Source organism: Salmo trutta, chromosome 14 (genome assembly GCF_901001165.1).
Source record: "Salmo trutta chromosome 14, fSalTru1.1, whole genome shotgun sequence".
Lineage (NCBI taxonomy): Eukaryota > Metazoa > Chordata > Actinopteri > Salmoniformes > Salmonidae > Salmo > Salmo trutta.
In genome coordinates this window covers 215,112-221,259 of record NC_042970.1, presented here as the reverse complement: position 1 = coordinate 221,259, position 6,148 = coordinate 215,112, and positions in this window count along the sequence as shown.

The following is a 6,148-nucleotide window of genomic DNA, read 5'->3' as shown; positions in this document are numbered from 1 at the left end:
GTGACCAAGAACCTTGGTCTGATGAAACCAAGATTGAACTCTTTTACATTGGCGCGTGATATTCAGAAAATGTATTCCCACCTGGGTTTGTGAAACTTCAGAGTGTTTTCTATCCAAATCTACCAATTATAGCTTCTGGGCCTGAGTAACAGGCAGTTTACTTTGGTTATGCTTTTCATCCGTACGTGAAAATACTGCCCCCTAGCCCGAAGAAGTTTTAAAGTGGCCAATGATTTGAGTCTGTATATAGGCAGCAGCCTCACTGTGTTAGTGATGGCTGTTTAACAGTCTGATGGCCTTGAGATAGAAGCTGTTTTTCAGTCTCTCAGTCTCAGCTTTGATGCACCTGTACTGACCTCGCTTTCTGGATGGTAGTGGGGTGAACAGGCAGTGGCTCGGGTGGTTGTTGTCCTTGATGATCTTTTTGGCCTTCCTGTGACATCGGGTGCTGTAGGTGTCCTGGAGGGCAGGTAGTTTGCTCCGGTGATGCGTTGTGCAGACCGCACTACCCTCTGGAGAGCCCTGCGGTTATGGGCGGTGCAATTGTCATACCAGGCGGTGATGCAGCCCGACAGCATGCTCTCAATTGTGCATCTGTAAAAGTTTGTGAGGGTTTTAGGTGACAAGCCAAATTTCTGAAGCCACACCTGCGTTGTCTTGGCTGTGTGCTTACTGTCGTTGTCCTGTTGGAAGGCAAACCTTCGCCCCAGTCTGAGGTTCTGAGCGCTCTGGAGCAGGTTTTCATCAAGGATCTCTCTGTACTTTGCTCCGTTCATCTTTCCCTTGATCCTGATAAGTCTCCCAGTCCCTGCCGCTGAAAAACAACCCAACAGCATGATGCTGCCACCACCATGCTTCGACGTAGGGATGGTGCCAGGTTTCCTCCAGACGTGACGCTTGGCATTCAGGCCAAAGAGTTCAATCTTGTACTCAGAATATTGAAAAATGTGCTTTCTCCGTAAAGCTATTTTAAAATCTGACACAGCGGTTGCATAAAGGAGTAGTCTATCTATAATTCTTAAAATAATTGTTATGTATTTTGTCAACGTTTATGATAAGTATTTTTGTAAATTGATGTGCACATTCACTGGACGTTTTGGTGGGAATACATTTTCTGAATATCACGCGCCAATGTAAAATGCTGTTTTTGGATATAAATATGAACTTTAATGAACAAAACATACATGTATTGTGTAACATAATATCCTAGGAGTGTCATCTGATGAAGATTGTCAAAGGTTAGTGCTTCATTTCGCTGTGTTTTGGGTTTTATTGACACATGTCCTTGCTTGGAAAATGGCTGTGTGATTATTTTTGTCTATGTACTCTCCTAACATAATCTAATGTTTTGCTTTCGCTGTAAAGCCTTTTTGAAATTGGACAATGTGGTTAGATTAACGAGAAGTGTATCTTTAAAATGGTGTAAAATAGTCGTATGTTTGAGAAAGTTGAATTGTGACATTTTGTTGTTTGTGAATCTAGCGTCCCACCTAGCCCATAGAAGTTAATGACCTCAGCAAAGCGGCTCTCCCAGGCCTCACTGTCTCACAATGCTACCCTACTGGACAGACAGACAGACAGACAGACAGACAGACAGACAGACAGACAGACAGACAGACAGACAGACAGACAGACAGACAGACAGACAGACAGACAGACAGAGTAAAACATCACACACTATCTTGTTAATCCTCTCACATGCATCAGGTTCAACATTTTCAGTCTGTTAAACAGCTGAGTAGTGGAATCAGGTTGATCAGCTGAGTAGTGGAATCAGGTGTGAACAGCTGAGTAGTAGAATCAGGTGCGAACAGCTGAGTAGTGGAATCAGGTTGATCAGCTGAGTAGTGGAATCAGGTGTGAACAGTTGAGTAGTGGAATCAGGTAGAACAGCTGAGTAGTGGAAAAAGGTTGAACAGCTGAGTAGTGGAATCAGGTTGAACAGCTGAGTAGTGGAATCAGGTTGAACAGCTGAGTAGTGGAATCAGGTTGAAAAGCTGAGTAGTGGAATCAGGTTGAACAGCTGAGTAGTGGAATCAGGTAGAACAGCTGAGTAGTGGAATCAGGTTGAACAGCTGAATAGTGGAATCAGGTAGAACAGCTGAGTAGTGGAATCAGGTGTGAACAGCTGAGTAGTGGAATCAGGTGTGAACAGCTGTGTAGTGGAATCAGGTTGAAAAGCTGAGTAGTGGAATCAGGTTGAACAGCTGAATAGTGGAATCAGGTGTGAACTGCTGAGTAGTGGAATCAGGTTGATCAGCTGAGTAGTGGAATCAGGTGTGAACAGTTGAGTAGTGGAATCAGGTGTGAACAGCTGAGTAGTGGAATCAGGTTGAACAGCTGAGTAGTGGAATCAGGTGTGAACAGCTGAGTAGTGGAATCAGGTTGAACAGCTGAGTAGTGGAATCAGGTGTGAACAGCTGAGTAGTGGAATCTGGTTGAATAGCTGAGTAGTGGAATCAGGTTGAAGACCTGAGTAGTGGAATCAGGTGTGAACAGCTGAGTAGTGGAATCAGGTTGAACAGCTGAATAGTGGAATCAGGTTGAACAGCTGAGTAGTGGAATCAGGTGTGAACAGCTGAGTAGTAGAATCAGGTGCGAACAGCTGAGTAGTGGAATCAGGTTGATCAGCTGAGTAGTGGAATCAGGTGTGAACAGTTGAGTAGTGGAATCAGGTAGAACAGCTGAGTAGTGGAAAAAGGTTGAACAGCTGAGTAGTGGAATCAGGTTGAACAGCTGAGTAGTGGAATCAGGTTGAACAGCTGAGTAGTGGAATCAGGTTGAAAAGCTGAGTAGTGGAATCAGGTTGAACAGCTGAGTAGTGGAATCAGGTAGAACAGCTGAGTAGTGGAATCAGGTTGAACAGCTGAATAGTGGAATCAGGTAGAACAGCTGAGTAGTGGAATCAGGTGTGAACAGCTGAGTAGTGGAATCAGGTGTGAACAGCTGTGTAGTGGAATCAGGTTGAAAAGCTGAGTAGTGGAATCAGGTTGAACAGCTGAATAGTGGAATCAGGTGTGAACTGCTGAGTAGTGGAATCAGGTTGATCAGCTGAGTAGTGGAATCAGGTGTGAACAGTTGAGTAGTGGAATCAGGTGTGAACAGCTGAGTAGTGGAATCAGGTTGAACAGCTGAGTAGTGGAATCAGGTGTGAACAGCTGAGTAGTGGAATCAGGTTGAACAGCTGAGTAGTGGAATCAGGTGTGAACAGCTGAGTAGTGGAATCTGGTTGAATAGCTGAGTAGTGGAATCAGGTTGAAGACCTGAGTAGTGGAATCAGGTGTGAACAGCTGAGTAGTGGAATCAGGTTGAACAGCTGAATAGTGGAATCAGGTTGAACAGCTGAGTAGTGGAATCAGGAATGAACAGCTGAGTAGTGGAATCAGGTTGAACAGCTGAGTAGTGGAATCAGGTAGAACAGCTGAGTAGTGGAATTAGGAATGAACAGCTGAGTAGTGGAATCAGGTTGAACAGCTGAGTAGTGGAATCAGGTGTGAACAGCTGAGTAGTGGAATCAGGTGTGAACAGCTGAGTAGTGGAATCAGGTTGAACAGCTGAGTAGTGGAATCAGGTGTGAACAGCTGAGTTGTGGAATCAGGTGTGAACAGCTGAGTAGTGGAATCAGGTTGAACAGCTGAGTAGTGGAATCAGGTGTGAACAGCTGAGTAGTAGAATCAGGTTGAACAGCTGAATAGTGGAATTAGGTTGAACAGCTGAGTAGTGGAATCAGTTGTGAACAGCTGAGTAGTGGAATCAGGTTGAACAGCTGAATAGTGGAATCAGGTTGAACAGCTGAGTAGTGGAATCAGGTGTGAACAGCTGAGTAGTAGAATCAGGTTGAACAGCTGAATAGTGGAATTAGGTTGAACAGCTGAGAAGTGGAATCAGTTGTGAACAGCTGAGTAGTGGAATCAGGTTGAACAGCTGAGTAGTGGAATCAGGTTGAAAAGCTGAGTAGTGGAATCTGGTTGAACAGCTGAATAGTGGAATCAGGTAGAACAGCTGAGTAGTGGAATCAGGTTGAACAGCTGAGTAGTGGAATCAGGTGTGAACAGCTGAGTAGTGGAATCAGGTTGAACAGCTGAGTAGTGGAATCAGGTGTGAACAGCGGAATAGTAGAATCAGGTTGAACAGCTGAGTAGTGGAATCAGGTGTGAACAGCTGAGTAGTGGAATCAGGTAGAACAGCTGAGTAGTGGAATCAGGTTGAACAGCTGAGTAGTGGAATCAGGTTGAACAGCTGAATAGTGGAATCAGGTTGAACAGCTGAGAAGTGGAATCAGGAATGAACAGCTGAGTAGTGGAATCAGGAATGAACAGCTGAGTAGTGGAATCAGGAATGAACAGCTGAGTAGTGGAATCAGGTTGAACAGCTGAGTAGTGGAATCAGGAATGAACAGCTGAGTAGTGGAATCAGGTTGAACAGCTGAGTAGTGGAATCAGGTGTGAACAGCTGAGTAGTGGAATCAGGTGTGAACAGCTGAGTAGTGGAATCAGGTTGAACAGCTGAGTAGTGGAATCAGGTGTGAACAGCTGAGTAGTGGAATCAGGTTGAACAGCTGAATAGTGAAATCAGGTTGAACAGCTGAGCAGTGGAATCAGGAATGAACAGCTGAGTAGTGGAATCAGATGTGAACAGGGCTGAGAAGTGGAATCAGGTGTGAACAGCTGAGTAGTGGAATCAGGTTGAACAGCTGAATAGTGGAATCAGGTGTGAACAGCTGAATAGTGGAATCAGGTTGAACAGCTGAGTAGTGGAATCAGGTTGAACAGCTGAATAGTGGAATCAGGTTGAACAGCTGAATAGTGGAATCAGGTTTGAACAGCTGAATAGTGGAATCAGGTGTGACCAGCTGAGAAGTGGAATCAGGAGTGAACAGCTGAGTAGTGGTATCAGGTGTGAACATGATACGGGGGAAGTAACATGTCTCGCAAAGTTTTACAACTGCCAGGAGGCAGTTACAGCTACATTTCATACTAAGCCATCGGCATAACTTTACCACATTCATGACTAGGTGGAAATAGAAGTACAGGCTTTGTCGCTGGCAATACCTTTCGATACTGTAGACAATTCCATTCTTGTGGGCCGGCTAAGGAGTATTGGTGTTTTTTAGGGGGGTTTTGCCTGGTTTGCTAACTACCTCTCTCAAAGAGTGTAGTGTATAAAGTCAGAACATCTGCTGTCTCAGCCACTGCCTGTCACCAAGGGTGTACCCCAAGGCTCAATCCTAAGCCCCACGCTCTTCTCAATTTACATCAACAACATAGCTCAGGCAGTAGGAAGCTCTCTCATCCGTTTATATGCAGATGATACAGTCTCATACTCGGGCGGCAGGTAGCCTAGTAGTTAGAGTGTTGGTCCAGTAACTGAAAGGTTGCTGGATTGAATCCCCGAGCTGACAAGGTACAAATCTGTTGTTCTGCCCCTGAACAAGGGCAAATTCCCACTGTTCCCCGGTAGACAGTCATTATAAATAAGAATTTGTTCTTAACTGGCTTGCCAAGTCAAAAAGTTGGCGGAAAAACATCTTGGTTTGAAATGCATTAGAAAGTTGTCTAGGAGCTAGAAACAGGATGGCCATCTTACTGCAGACAGACCGACTGCTTACCGCAGACAGACCGACTGCTTACCGCAGACAGACCGACTGCTTCAGACAACAGAACAGTTGTGTCAATGATGACCAGATTGAAACATCTTCAGTAGCCTCCTACTCCACCTACACTCAGTGGCTAGTTTATCTAGTACAGGGTCGGATCCCCCTTTGCCTCCAGAACACGCTGAATTCTTTTGTGCATGGTTTCTACAATTCCCCCATTACACCACCGCCACCAGCCTCTACTGTTGACGCCAGGCAGGTTGGGGCCATAGACTGTTTATGCCAAATCTTAACTATGCCATCAGCATGACTCAACAGGAAGCGGGATTCGTCAGACCGGACGATGTTTTTCCACTCCTCATTTGTCCAGTGTTGGTGATCGTGTGCCCACTGGAGCTGTTTCTTCTTGTTTTTATCTGATAGGAACCCGGTGTGGTCGTCTGCTGCAGTAGCCCATCCGTGACGAGAACCGACGAGTTGTTTGTTCTGAGATGCTGTTCTGCACACCACTGTTGTACTGTTCCGTTATTTGTCTGTCTGTTGCCGCCTGTT